Here is a 15,887-nt window from a genome sequence, read left to right on the forward strand (position 1 = left end):
CCCCCAGTGGTTAGTTTCATTTCTGCCGCCTTCTTTTGGGGGCGGGGGGGAGAGATCTGATAGGAAAATATTTCCATTGCCTATGGCTGAAGTTATCCTAAGGTTTGGGGGCTATGAAAGGACTCTTTTAGGAGCCTGGGGGCACAGGACCTAGATTGGTGTTACATTAATCGGGGTTGATTTTATTACTTGGATAATAAACTGCTTTGTGGTCCGGAGAAAAAGACAGGCTAACTCACATTCTGAAAGGGAAGTTTGAACCAGAAGGTTTCTGTAAGTTGGTTGTTGTTAATGTGGAGTGGATTCCACCTTACAGCCACCCCACATGTGCCTAGGCAGTGGCCTTTCAGAAGCAATTCACCAGGCTTGTCTTCCCAGCCCCCTCTGGATGAGTCTGAACTGCCATTGTTTTGGCTAGTAGTGAGCACTTAACCCTTTGTGCCAGTCAGGGATTCCCCTCTGTTAGCTGGGATTCTAGTAATTATTTACTTGCTCTTGCGCTTAAGGATGGCAGATGGCTGACATGACTAGCTTTGAAGTGGGAACCGCTGTTTTTGCCCCTCAAAATCATACATAGGCTAGTACATGGTCAGAAAGAGCTTACATCATCAGTTATCCTCAAATCTTTTCAAAAGCCCAATGATTTCCCAGAGGTTAACCAGTGCCCCCCTTTTTAATGCAATCCCAAGATCATCTGATGTAGCCCCTTTAGTTCATATCGTCTCCTGAAGTCTCCTGAGGGTCTGGCAACATGGGAAAGGAACCCACAGAACATTTCGTCGCTTAGTTTTGTTCCAGCCTTCTTTCCCACTACTTGCTGACTCTGACTGGTTCCTGTCTATATATTTGATTTTCCAGGAACACTTATTGGCAAGAGAGCTAGTGAATAGTGACAACGTGGTCCCTATGCAGGTGGCAGAGGCGAGAACAAAGCCTCTGCTAAGTTAATCTGCAACTGGGTCACCCTTCATTCATCCACCCTTTTACTCGGCTAATAACTAGGGAGCATACTTTGTGTGGCTGCGATTGTTCTAGGTGCTGGGAACACAGAAGGAACAAGACAGGGTCCCAGCTCCCATGGGGTGGACAGATAATGAACAAACTAAACCAAAGACCGGCCTGGCTGCCGTTCAGTGGTCAGAGAGAGGTAAGGCCAGGTCATAGTAAGGAACTTGGTTTTCATTAGAATTGCAAAGTCAGGGGAGGGTGTTAAGCAGGAAAGTGACATGAGCATTTTGTCTGCCTGTCCTTCCATCAGGCATTTGAGTCTTTGTTCCAGGAACAACTTCATTAACTGAGTTGGATCCTAGTGACACTTTCACCATAGTTGGAAGGAACAACAATAAATCTGGCCACCTCCCAGGAGAGCAAGTCAACTGCAGCCTGCTTCCTATGCTGTTATGTTGTTAGGTGCCTTCAACTTGGTCCTGACTCATAGCGACCCTACGCAACAACAGAAGGAAACGTGCCTGGAGCCGTCTCACAACTGTTGTTATGTCTAAGCCCGTTGTTGCTTCTGCTGTGTCAGTCCGTCTCTTTGTGGGTCTTCCTCTCTTTTGCTGACCTTCCACGTTTCTAAGCATGATGTCCTTCTCCAGTGACTGATTCTTCCTGACAGCTTGTCCAAAGTACGAGAAACAAAATCTTGCCATTCTTGCCTCCCAGAAGCATCTAGTTATACTTCAAACAAATTTGTTTGTTCTTCTGGTGGTCCGTGGTACTGTCATAATTAAAATGTGTTGGTTCTTCTACAGTTTCCCCTATTCATTGTCTGGCTTTCACTTCAAATGAGGCCCTTGAAAATACCATGGTTTAGGCCAGTCAGGTGCACGTTAGTCCTCAAAGTGACATCTTTGCTCTTGAACACTTTAAAGAGGGTCTGTGCGGCAGATGTGCCTAATGCATTACGTTGTTTGATTTCTTGACTGATGCTTCCATGAGTGTTGATTGTGGATCCAAGCAAAATGAAATCTTTTACAACTTCAATCTTTTCTCTGTTTATCGTGATTTTATTTATTGTTCTAGTTGTGAGGATCTTTGTTTTCTTTACATTGAGGTGTAATCCATACTGGAGGCTGTGCTCTTTGATCTTCATCAGTAAGTATTTCAAGTCCTCTTTGTTATTGGCAAGCAAAGTTGTGTCATCTGTATATTGCAGATTGTTAATGAGTCTCCCTCCATTACTGATGCCACATACTTCTTCATACAGCTTCTCAGATGATTTGCTCAGCATACAGATTGAATCAGTACAGTGAAAGTTGCTTTATATCGAATACAAACATACAGCCTATGAAGCCTAGCATGTAGCCTCCACAGCATAGATAGTATCTGGTGTACACAGAACAGTCTGACTGAATCACAGATTGTTTTACAGTGAGAGAATCTGGGTGACAGACAGTCTTCAACTGCTCCGCTGAATTTTTGTATCAATGGGCTGCACCATAAACAAAACAAGGTGAAATATTCCTGGGTTTCAAGTTGGGCTGCGATAGATAGTTACAGCTCCTGCATCCGTCTAGCTAGAAGGTGAAGTTGCTACTCTCCTTTTTGCTCCTGCTCTGCTTGTCATCTTGGTGGCCTCATTAGTGCTTTATGACTAATCACGCCGCAGCTCTTCTTTCCCGGGAGAACCTGGGGAGCTACCGCACATGGCTGACAGTGTTCTCCTAACAGGGGGAAGCCAAGAATACAACTGTGAAAGCTCAGTTTTCAAAAGACAGCTCGCCCGTCCTAAACTGGCAGGCTGGGCTGTGGATTAGCTATGTACTTCGGCATTATTGAGAAATGACAGCTCTGTGACCATTTACACTTACTGGGGAAGAAAGAACCAACACAGCATAGATGGGAGAGTAATAGGAGGCTGTAGGTTCCAACCACCAAGCTTCAGTTAGCAGTCAAGCACTTAATTGTTGAGCCACCAGGATGCCTATGTACTAAGTAAGGAGCACTGCATAGTACAGTGGCTCTGTGGGCTAATGCACTGGACTGCAAAGGCGGCTCGAACTGCAAGGTCAGCGGTTAAAGCTCACCAGCTACTCCTTGGAAACACTATACAGGGTTGCTAAGGGTCGGAACCAACTCGATGGCACTCAACAACAACAAACAACATATAGCACAGTGGCTCCATACAATAAGCACTGAACTGCAAACCACAAGGTCCGTGGTTCTAGCCTCCCAACTGCTCCATTGAAGAAAGGTGAGGCTTTCTGCTCCTGTGAAGATTTGCAGCCTCAGGAACTCTATACAGACAGGGTCGCTATGAGCTGCAACTGGCTCCACAGCACTTAATAACAACAACCTCAAAATTCATAAGACTAAACTGGAATCGAGCCATATACTCATCAAACGTGGTGTGCATAAATGCATTGTGGTACATCCCATAATGGAATATTACACACAAACTAGGTAAACAGTTGACAGCTATACACAGCAGTGAGGATGACTCTCACAAACATGATGTTAAGCAAAAGAAGCCAGATAAAGAGTGCATCCATCTTGACTCCATTTTTATAGAGAGTATGGGCAGACAGGACAACGCTATGATGTTAGACATCAAGACAAGGGTTTCCTCGAGGGGGCAGTGACAAGGGGACAGAAGAGGGTTGTCTGGGTGCTGGCAGCCTGTGGCTTCTTGATCTGCATGCTGGTTACACAGGTCTATTCCACTTGTGAATATGTGTCAAGTTGTGCACAGGATTGCCTTAATTTTCTATATTATGTTGTGTGCCGTTGAGTTGATTCTGATTCATAGAGACTTCTGTAAGGCAGAGTAAAACTCTCCCCACAGAGTTTCCATCTTTACGGAAACAGATTGCCAGGCTGGTCTCCTAAGGAGTGGCTGATGGGTTCCAACTGCCGACCTTTCACTTTGGAACTGAGTGCTTAACCACTGCTCCACCAGGGTTCCTTATTACTGTGTATGCCAATAAAAAGCTTAAAGGAAACCAAACTCGTGTGTCATTGATGAGAAGAGGTCATGTGCCCTTTTCTGAGCGTGCCCTTCCTTGCAAAGGGATGGACACCTTAGAGGACCTGGCTTACAGTCACAGGGAGACGTCTGAGAGCCTTTTTCTGTCTCAGGCAAACCTGTCGATCTCCACCTGGATCCATGCTGTACAGAGCCTGTCTTTCTCACACATGTGCAAGCTCTGGGAATACAGCTCAGTCTAACTACTGGGCAATAGCAACTCTTGCAATTCAGATTCAAGGATATTTAGGCTGTTTCTCAATTAGCTATTCACCACTAGGTGATTCTGGCTCATGACAAAATTGTGCTTCTAGTTTTCAGTGGTTGTATTCTTTGGGGAGTTGATCTACCAGCCTTTTCTTCTTTGGGCTGTCTGGGCAGACTCAGATGTCCAATCTTTCAGTTAGCAGATGGAGTGTGCTAACCATTTGCACACCCAGGGGCCAATTAGCTATGTCCAGAAAAAAGAACTCTGGTGTGAATCAGACTTGAAATTCAATTTGGAAGTAGACAGCGGTGATGCTTGTGCAGTGTGGCAAACGTCGTTTAGATCACTGAATTGTATGTGTAAACATGGGTAAACTGTTTTGTTACATATATTTCACCACAATAACAAATTTTTTTTAAGTGCTTAAATTTAAGTAAGTTCAAATCCCAGACCAGATCTCTTATCATCCCTGCTTGTTGGACTGGCCACTATGAATAGGTGTGGATTCACAGGGTCTTCGGGGGCAGTAGCAGGGACAGCCGCCTTTGGACCCTGGCAGGACTTGGACAGTCCATTTCTCTGGGGTGGCCCTGGCTGCCAGCCCTCTGCCGCTACCCATCCGTGGACTGTTGTTTGGTGGAGTTGTGATGTGTGCTTCCCAGTTCCCGATGCCTACCTACATTTCTACACCTCAGACTTCGGCTTTGTTTTCTTTCCCTAACCTTGGACTGCTCTGGGTTCCATCGACGACAAGGTGACTCACTCACTAACCAATTCTGACTCAGAGATCTGCCATAGGACAGATCTTTAGGGTTTCCGAGACTGTAAATCTTTACAGGAACAGACTGCCTTCATCCTTATTCTCCAGGTTGGCTGGTGGTTTTGAACTGCTGACTTGTGGTTAGTAAGTAGTCTAGTGCTTAACCCACAGCACCACAAGGACCCCTATGGTGACTTAAGGAGAGTCCAAAGAAGGTGTTTTAAAAAATTTTTTTGAGGTTGGGTATGGATGACAACATTGAGTTAGGAGTTACACTAAACAGGGATCTCTTGTTCCTTAAGTGCCGTTGAGTCGGTTGGTTTCAGCTCATAACGACCCTGCAAAGAGTTTCCACAGAGTAGCTGGTGGGTTTGAACTGCCTGCATTGTGGTTGCTGTCCAGTGCTGACCCTACAGTGCCATACCAGAAGTCCAGGGATCTGTAGTTTATACAAAATGAAAACAAAACATTTGCTCTGCATTCTTTGATCCGAAGCTAGCTGGTTCATTTGGGAGAGCACAGATCTTAGACTATTCAAGGTTGACTGACTGACCTTTCTCAGCTTCTAGACAATGCTTTTAGATCATCCATGTGGACGACGTCACCACTGATGAGAACATTTGTGTATTAAGACAAACATTGTTGTTGTTAGCTTTCATCAAGTCGACCCCCAACTCATAGTGACCCTAAGCACAAGGGAATTAGAGCAGTGAGACTCACGGAGTTGCCAATGGTGGAGTTTGGGAAGTAAATCAGCAGGCCTTTCTTCCTAGTCTCTCTTAGTCTGTAAGTGCTGCTGAAACTGGTTCAGAATCCTAGCAACACAGAAGCCTCTGCTGACAGATGGTAGTGGCTGCGCTTGAGGAGAATTGGGTGGGAATTGAAACTGGTAGTCCCTCATGGGAGCATGGGCCAAGATATTTCTCACTGAACAACCACAGTCCTGATCTCAGGTGTACCCTGGAACCTGCCTGATGCCATTTCCTAGAGCAGTGCCCCTCCTCATTTCTCCCTCCTGTTTGTAAATACCCCTCGCTCTGGTGGACATTTCTCCATGTCTGGGTCATCCTGGTATTATTCTTGGGTCTCTACTTGTTTGTGCTTAGGGTTTGTTTATACTCTTGTTTATACCAAGTTATGGTGCCTGATCCAGAAGGGGAGCTTATTGGGCCATTGAACCAGCTCAGGCACAGCCAAATCCAAGAGCTCAAAGGTGTCATTAGGACTCACTCTGTATTTGCCTGAGCAGGTGTTTTATGAGCATTTGGAGACTTTCACAGAGGCGTCCATGTGGATTCAAAAACAATGAAATCATGGAAAAACTAGATTGTTTTATTTTTGGTATTGTTGCCCAAGCCTTTGCATTAGGGAGAGGCACCATCAGCCCATTTGCTGCCTGCAGTCCACTCATTAGCAAGTTAAACTTGCAGAGGTCTAATACGACAAAGTCCTACAACTCATCTCATGGGGGTTTAAACTCAAACAGAACTGGAGGAAACTACTGGACTGCTAACCACAAGGTTGGTAGTTCAGACCCGCTCCTCAGAAACCCTACACAGGTTCTCTGTGAGTCAAAACTTAACAACAAAACCAGATCTAAAAGATTCTGTGGGTGGAGCGAGCAGTTAAATGTTTGACTATGCATTGAAAAGTTGGTGATTCAAACCAACCTGGAGGCACCTCCAAAGAAAGGCCTGGCTATCCGATTATGAAAAGTCACAACCTTGAAAACATTATGGAGTGTCGTTCTCCCCCGAAACATATGGGGTTAACCTCTGTATCTCTGCTATGCTCTGAGGATAATGCAAGAGAGTGGCCATGAATGGTCATCATTAATAGCTTGCGTTCCCCTCAAACTTGACTTATATCCACCCTACAGGACAGACTAGAACAGCCCCACAGTGTTTCCAAGGCTGTAAATCTTGTCAGAAGCAGACTGCCACATCTTTCTAATGCATAACAGCTGGTGGGTTTGAACCACTAACCTTTTGATTAGCGGCTCAGTACCTAATCATGACACCACCAGGACGCCTATCTTACTCTAATTACTTGCTTTAAAATCTGTCTGCTAATTCTAGCTTCTCTTGCCTCATATAGTAATGTAATCTCATCAATGTGTCACGTTTGCATAATAAAGAACTTTTATCTGTTCAACCTTGGTTGGCTGTCTGGACATCAAGATTTTCAGAAATTTGTCTTCTATCCCTCATGCTGTATAGTGGTCAGGGTCTGGGCTGGGTAGAAGACTCTGTAGAAGCTGGGTGACTTTTGTAAAGTTTTCCTTCTTGAATCAGGCCCTATGGGCATAGCATAACAGTAGGGTGGAAGCTACTTGGTCAAATGTATTTCATAACCCATAAATGTGTTTAACTTCTTTTAAGATGCCCAGGGACGTGAAAACAGAATTTAGGAAACATTTCCTGCATGAGGGGTGGGACGAGGGAGCAGGCGACAGAAACCACTTGTGAGAGATTTAATAGACTTTAAAGCAGTCATTATAAATTTGTTCTAAGGACCAAAGGATACATACTTAAATAAGTAAAAGAAGCCACGAAGACAATGTTTCGTACACTACGTAATGTCAATAAAGATAGAAATTCTGTCTTTATTGATATTTTGCACCAAAGGCATTGGCAAACAACAAGACTCCAGGAATTGATGGAATACAAATAGAAATCGTTCAACAAATTGCTGAAGTACTAAAGGCATTCGCTTATCTATGCCAAGAAAATTGCAAGCCAGCTACCTAGCCAACTGATTGGAAGAGCCCCATGTCGTTAAGTGCTGTCAAGTTGGTTCTGACTCATATCAACCATGTATAGGGTTTCCGAGGAGCAGCTGGTGAGTTTGAACTACTGACCTCATGGTTCAAACCGACCTTGTGGTACAATGCTTTATTCTAAAGCCCCACACCAGGACTCCATATTTGCATCTATGCCAAAGAGGGGTGACCCAATGGAATGTGGAAATCATCTAACAACAATTAATTAATAATAATATCACAGGCAAGTAAAATTTTGCTGAAGATAATTCAGAAAAAGCTACAATAGTGCATCAACAAGGAACTGCCAGAAATTCAAGCTGGATTCAGAAGAGGACGTGGAATGAGGGATATTATTGCTGATGTCAGATGGATCTTGGCTGACAGAAGAGAATACCAGAAACATGTTTACTTAGGTTTTATCGATATGCACAGACTTTCAACTGTGTAGATCATGACAAACTATGGATAGCATTGTGAAGAATGGGTATTCTAGAACACTGAAATGAGTTCATGAGAAAACTTGTACATAGACCAAGAGGCAGTCGTTCAAACAGAACAAAGGGATACTGAATGGTTTAAAATCAGGAAAGGTGTGTGCCAGGATTGTATACTATCACCATACTTATCCAGTCTGTATGCTGAGCAGATAATCTGAGAAGCTGGATACTGTGAAGAAGAACATGGCATCAGGATTGGGGAAAGACTCATTAACAACCTGCAATATGCAAATGATACAAGCTAAAAGCGAAAATACTTCATGATGAAAATCAAACACAACATCCTTCAGTATGGATTGCACCTCAATGCAAAGAAAAATAAAAATCTCCACAACCAGGACAATAAATAACATCTTGATAAATGGCAAAAAGATTAAAGTTGTCACAGACTTTGTTTTGCTTGAATCCACAATCAACACTCATGGAAGTAGCAGTCAAGAAATCAAACAACATATTGCATTAGGCAAATCTGCTATATAAGACTTCTTTAAAATGTTCAAGAGCAAATGTATCAGTTGATGACTAAGGTGTGCATGATGCAAGACATGGGATTTCTAATAGCCTCATATGCATGTGGAAGGTGGACAGTGAATAAGGAAGACCACAGAAGAATTGACACATTTGAGATATGGTTTTGGAGAAGAATACTGTAAGTACCAAGGACTGCCAGAAGAACAAACAAATCTGTGTTATAAGAAGTACAGCCAGTATGCTCTTTAAAAGTCCAAATGGCACGTCTTTGTCTCTTATACTTTGGTCATGTGATCAGGAAGGAATAGTACCTGGAGAAGGACATTATGCTTAGTAAAGTAGAGGGTCATCAAAAAGGAGGAAGACCCCCAACGAGATGGATTGGCACAGTGGCAGTAACAATGGGTTCGAACGTAATAACAATTGTGAGGATGGCGCAGGATCAGGCAGTATTTCGTTCTGTTGTGCTAACAGTCATGGCCGACTTGATGGGACTCAACATCTGTTTCCAAGTGGAAATTGTGGAGTTGAAAAGTTCAGTAACCAAAATGAAAAAACTGACTAGAGAGACTCAACAGTCACTGAAAAGAAAATATCAGCGCACTTGAAGATAGAAGGGAGAGATTGTACAATCTGAAGAACGTAGAGAAAAAAAGAGTGAAGAAAAATAAACAAAGCCTGTTAGAAATGTGGAACAGCATTCAACACACCAATATATGCATAACAGAAGGATCAGGAGAAAGGTGCAAACCAACCATTCAAAGAAATTATGACTGAAAACTTCCCCAAATGGATTTGAAACCAGTAATCTAATATCTAAGAAGTTCAACCAACTCCTGCTAGGATAATTACACAGATATCCACACCAAAACAGAGAAAAAGCTTAAAGTAGCAACTCAAAAACAGTTCATTTCATACAAGGGACTCTTTCTCCTCCTAATAAGAGGAACAGATGACTTCTCATCAGAAACAATGGGAGCCAGAGGGCGTATTCAAACTGCTGAAAGGGAAACAAAACAAAACAGAAATACCTTGTCAACCATGATTTTATATCCAGCAAAAACGATCTTTTAAACAATGAAGGTGATACCAATAAATTTCAGGATCACAAATGCTGAGAGAATGTGTTATTAAAAGACCTGCCTTACAAGACACGCAAAAGGTAATTTTCTTCAGACTGAAAAGTAACTGACCTCAGATGATAATTCCAATCCCCATAGGGCTGGGGAGGGTGGTGTGTGAATATTGAAATTATTTGAGAATGTTCTGCCAACAAATTAGTTAAAAGAGAAGAGACAGAGAGAGGGAAGATAGCCATGGGAATTTGGCGGTAGGGATGCAGTAGGTTGTAACTTTAAGCCACGCAATGTCTGGAATCACCAGCATCTTCCCCTAGTGCTGTCAGAGGCAGGCATGGTCCTGCCTCACCCTGTGAGAGAATGTTGTTTACGTCACCTGCTTTGTGACCGTTATGGTAACCCCGGGACACTCATATGGCCACTGTGGTAGGCAATATCCATGATCCCGCCTCCTGATGTTCATGCTCCTGCACACTCCACACTCCTCCAGTGTGGGAGAGACCTAGTGACTCACTGCTAACAAATGAGCATCAGGTGGCTTTGAACTGCTGATCTTTTGATTCGCAGCCAAGTGCTTAACCATTCTGCCACCAGAACTCCTCTCTAACGAATGGAATAGAAGAAAAATGATGGACTGTCATTTCTGAGATTAGGTGGGAAAAGACCATGACGTGCATCTTGCTCTGACAACCTTGGCTCACTCTGATAAACTGTCCGATGTAGCACCTCTGTGACAGGGCACAGAGAGCAGCCTGAGGTCACCAGCAGTGAGGCACGGAGGCCATCAGTTCAAGAGCCCACGAGGACGGAAGGGCTCCAGCTAGTCTAAGTGGTGCTGCGTAGCAGATGAAGGGGAATCAGTGAGTAGCGGTGAGGACTCAGATCCCAGGTCTTGTATGAAAAGGGTATTGGCTCCCAGGAAAGGGAGAAGTTTTCTGTCCTTGGTGATGGTTAGGCAGCCTGGTGGCACTGTGGAATAAGCATTGGGTTGCTAATTGCAAGCTTGGCTGTTCATACTGACCAGTTGCAGCATGGGAGAGAGATGAGACCGTCTGCTCCTATGAAGATTTAGTCTTGGAAACCCTGTACATAAGGTTGCTAGGAGGTGAACTCAGCTCCGTAGAAGTGGTTTGGTCTGTTTGGGGTGTGGGGGTTTTGGTGACACAGTTTGCACTTGATTACTAACCTAGATGTTAGCTGTTCAAATCCACCCAGTAGTACCACAGAAGAAAGGACCTGGCAACCTTTTTCTTTAAGAGTAACCCATTGCCATCGAATCCATTCCAACCTCATGTGTTCAGTGTAGAACCACTGCAGAGGAAGTGTCAGAATTTTTAGGGCCTTGTCTTCCGTGGTACCACTGGGTGGATTTGAACTATCAACTTTAGGTTAGCAGTCAGGGCAAACAGTTTTGCCCTACCCAGGGACCTTCCAGCCAAGAACACCCTATGGGCCGTGGTTCTAGTCTATAACACATGGGGTCACCATGAGTTGCAACCGACTTGCAGCTTCCTTGTTATTTTCAAGGTAGCATAGTATTCCATTGATGGGCATTTAGGCTGTCTCCATCTTTTTGCTATTGTAAATAGTGCTGCTATGAACATTGGTGTGCGTATATCTTCTAGGGTTATGGCTCGTACTTCTTGTGGGTAAATATGAAGTAGAGGTATTGCTGGATCATAAGGTATTTCTATGGAGTGGACTTGCTAGCAACAAGAATTTAATCTTACTGCGGTCACAGATCCCTTTAGGAAAGGGGAAAGTGGCAGATCATTTTCACTGAAAATAGTTTTTGCAAAGGCGCCCAGGCAGCATAGTGGATATACATCATGCTGTTAAGCGCAGGTTCAGCCATTCGAATCTACTAGCCGCTCCTCAAGAGGAAGAAAGACGTAAAGATTTTTCAGGCTGCGAATCCTTTATACAGAGTTGCTATGAGTCGGGACCATAGTTTTTCAGCTCACTATAGGACATTCATGGACCCATCGGGTGTATTCTTTTGCCCTGATTAAGCTGCCCTGGAGGCTGGAGAGTGAATGAATGTGCTGTCGCCTTCCGCTGTGGATCGTTTGATTCCTTCATCCCACCAGGATCCATCGTGAGGGCCTTGACTGCGAGTCAGGTTCGACGTTTCCAGGCCGCGCACCCACCACGCCGTCGCCCCGCCCCCCGCCCACGCCCATTCCACCAGGCCCCGCCCCCAGGCAGCAATCCTGCCCTGCCCCGCCCTGAGCCGAGCGCAGCCTCTGCTTCCGCACACGTGATCAGCGCGTCGCCCTCTGATGAGCTATGTGAAGCCGGCAGCTCCGGCTGCTGTTGCTCCGCCTGCGGCTGACGCGGCTGCTCTGCGGGGCTGAGGCCGAGATGGAGCCGTGAGTGCCGGGCCGGACCGGGCGGGCAGAGGGGGCGGCCGTCTCTGGCCGGTGTGCTGCCCAGCGCCGCCTTGGGCCCTGCACACGTGGAACCTAGAGCCAAGGGGCCGCTCGGGGAAGGGCCGGTCCGTCGAGGGGCGAGGGTTCGGACCCCGGTATGTGGCCCAGGGAGGGTCCCGGGGAGTTCCCCAGAACCGTCTGCACGCCCTCCCCCCCGGTGAAACGGCGCCCGCTCTGTTCAGGGCCGCCGGGGGTAGGGGGCGACTGAAGAAGAGCCTGCCCGGTCCCACTCGGTGCCCTGTCCGTCACTGGTCCCTGGTTGTTGGTTTTGCTCCGTAGGTGACCCATTCCACTAGTGGACTCTATGCTGGCCGTTGGCCCTACCCTGGTCAGTGGCTTCTGCCCCAGCTGTTTCTGTGGTCCCTGCCACATCAGTGGCTCTGGGCCCAGTGGTCTTTGGTTGGTGGTCTTGTTCCGTAGATGGCGCAGCTCACTAGTAGCTTCTAACCTGGCTGGTGGCTCCTTGGTCCCTGCCACATCTGTCTGGCTCCAGGTGTTTGTTCCCTGCCCGGCCTAGTGGCCCTGCTTGTCAGTGGCTGTCTGCTCCTTGATCCCTGTCCCGTCCGTGGTCCTGGACCTGTGATTACTGCCCTAGTAGGTACCCCTACTTATCAGTGGTCCCATCCCCCTCAGTGGTCCCGGGCCTGTGGTCCCTTCATCACCTGTTTTAAAAAGTGTCCACTGAGCTCTTTGTGAGCTAGGTCAGAGCTGGTAAAGAAAGGCTCTTTAAATGCCTTTCGATGATGTTGGCTCGTTATCACAGTGCCACCGCCTCCCTGGATCGCCAGCAAATAGACTTTTATGAGTCTCACAAGCTGCTGACTTTGGGCCTTAGGACTTTTGTGAAGTTCAGGGATTTTAATGAGGAAAAAAAAACGGTCAAAGGCCCCCATGGATGCTGTCCCTAAAGCCTGCTTTTGACGCAGCAGAATCACCTGGGTTTCCCCCAAGGGGGCATCTTGAACAGAAGGAGAGAATTAAAAAGAGGTCTCTTGTGGGATAAGCATTGTGAACCACAAGGTCAGCAGTTCAAACCCACCAGCTGCTCCACAGAAACCCTATGCAAGGTTGCTGTAAGTTGGCATAGACCCTACAACACTTAACAACTACAACAGCAACAGCCTTGAGTGGAGCTGCCAGAAGCTACAGAGAGGGACTTGTGGGTCTTCCTGCCTGGGACTGGAGGCTCCAGTGGCCCAGCTACACTTGTGGCGAGGGTCACTCTGAGACAGGGCTGAGTGTACTTTTGTGCTTACTTGAGGCAGAAAGGTTTTGCGTGGATTCTTTGCTGGCTTCTTTATAGGTGGACATCCTGGGGTGTTGCAGCCACGCAAATGGGAGGTGGAAGAAAGGATTGGTTTTTCCCCTCTTGAGTCCCTAGAAGTTTCTAACTTTGGCTGGTCACTGTAGCATGGCCTGGGCAGCAACCACACGAGCACAATATCGTGGGAGGGGCGGGGGGATTGGCAGTGGACTTTTGGTCATTAACACCCAGGCAAGATGGGCAGGTGGTACTGCTTCTGCCCAACCCCAGGGGGTAGCATTCCTGGCTTCTGTGTGAACAGCACAGCTTGGAATACCGGGTGAGAGGGGCTGGCTGGGGTCCTGTTTAGCTGTGACCCCTCTCGGAGGGACCACTTGCATGTTTAAGATGGTTCCCACAGATCTGGGGAGTGGGTCAGGTTGTTCTCTGTTCTTAGGCAGTAGAGAGGCCAAGTTTTATGGGCTGTTGGGTGACGTTGGGGACAAGCCAGCACTGGAGTCCTGGTGTCCTTCCTGATCTGGGACTGGGAGATGAGACCAGGTGGAGTTGATAATTAACTCACCATCTTTGGGAGACAAGGTCTTGGGCATGGATGAAAGTGAGGACTGAGGGCTGGGGATGTTGGGGTGCCCTCATTTGGAGATTAGCCAGCCACCACCACGCAGCAATCTGAATGGCTCAGGGCTGGGACATAGCAAATACAAATATGCTGAAAAAACAAGCATGAAACACCAGTGCCTGTTGGGTTCAAAATGCTCTCAATGGCTGATGTGACTGAGGGTCATGCCCAGTGGTTACAAAGGTGACAAGTTACAGGAACAGGAAGGGAAGCCAGGAGAAAAGGGAGGTCTAGGCCACGCTACCTATGGGTGGGTGGGTGGGTGGTGTCAGTCCCCCTGTCAATCTGGTCCCATGTCACCTCCTGCTCAAATCTGGTCCAGCCAGCTCTTTTCAGAAGGGCAGGAAATATTGCCATCAAAGCCAGCCAGAAAAAAAGAGCTCCCAGTTCTGAAGCGTGTGCTCTTAAGTTTCCTGCAAAATCCACTTACAGGCAGAACTGCTTCTCTGGTCCCAGGGGGATGGGAAGTGAGACCCCAGGAGGAAGGGAGTCCTTGAGGGCAGGACTTGCTATGTGAGCCATAGTGTCACTCTAAGCTGTCATTTTCACATTCCTTTGTTGCTTTGCTCTCAGTGTAGCAAATTGAAATCAAGTAGACTTTTGTTTGTGTTCTGCTTGGTGCGTTTGAAACAATTTTCAAATAGCACGTTTTACACTCGAGTAGACTCCTCTTCCGCTGACAGGAAGGTATGACCCAGATAAGCCCAGTGGAGCCTGTTCTGGTTTTTGTGTCCGTGGTCTTCAGAGACTTCAGAGGGGATACTGGGCTTAGTCTGGCAACCGGAACGCCCATCAGAATTGTTTGGGCCCCTGGTGGCAACAATGATTTGCTCTGGCTACTAACTGAAGAGTTGGCTGTTTGAATCCACCAAGTGGTCTGTGTAACAGAGAAGCCTGTGTAACATAAAGCCCTGTGCAGCATCTGTCCTACTCTACATTGCTGAGGGTCACCATGAGTCGAAATCCACTCGATGGCAGTGGTTTGATTTTGGGTTTCTCTTAGATTTTTCCCCTCCCTGAATCAAGCTGATTTCTATAAAAATAAGAAAAGGAAATCTTCTGCGTGTTTGCTGTGTACCAGGCACTGTTGTAAATGCTTTACACATCTCATTTCATTCCATCACTGCAACCCACCTTCCCCACATGGCAGTTTCTGTTAGCATCTCCATTTGATAGATGAGGAAACTGAGGTGCAGAGAAGTCCAGTGAGTGGCTCAGGGTCACACAGGTAATAAGTCTGAGCTGAGATGGCAGCCCAGGTAGTCTGGCCCAGAGCCCACACCCTTGGCCGTTCTAACCATTGCCTCAGCCCCTGGCAGCGAGTCAGACTTTCCTGTAACAACTCACTAAATTGTCACAGCCACCTGAGGAAGACACCCTCTTGAGGCCTGGACAGGGGACGTAACTTGCCCAGATCACCCTGCTGTCCTCCACAACTCTGTTCATAGCCACCAGGCCACACAGCCCGGAGCTAGCATGGCACACTGCTGGGAGATTGATTCCTAAACACTGCTCTGAGGGTCCCACCCTCTGACCAGTGTTTGGCCTGCTGCCTTGCTCCTTTGGCCTTAGGAGGGTGTTCTAGGACCAAGTCAACGTGGGAACCACTGGGCTTATGTCCTGGAAGGGCCCACACGGGTGGTCCCATGGCCCCTTGAAGGGAACATTCTTCATTAAATGTGTTTTGAGACTGTTGGGCCTTAAATATTTATATACTGGCTTTTTTGAAGCTTGCTGAAGATATATTATTTGTAACATATTATATTTGTAACTTGTATTATTCTGTCCTTCTCCTAAGAAGTTTCTTCTCGATACCCATTCATTTG

General features: G+C 46.5%; 1 protein-coding gene across 1 annotated transcript in view; it reads left to right on the forward strand.

The window, feature by feature from the left end:
* TMEM181 (transmembrane protein 181) overlaps positions 1-15,887 on the forward strand; it is a 77,504-nt gene that overhangs the window by 23,501 nt on the left and 38,116 nt on the right. The gene's annotated exons all lie outside the window — the stretch shown is intronic.

This window comes from Chrysochloris asiatica, unplaced genomic scaffold (assembly GCF_000296735.1).
Source record: "Chrysochloris asiatica unplaced genomic scaffold, ChrAsi1.0 scaffold00117, whole genome shotgun sequence".
NCBI lineage: Eukaryota > Metazoa > Chordata > Mammalia > Afrosoricida > Chrysochloridae > Chrysochloris > Chrysochloris asiatica.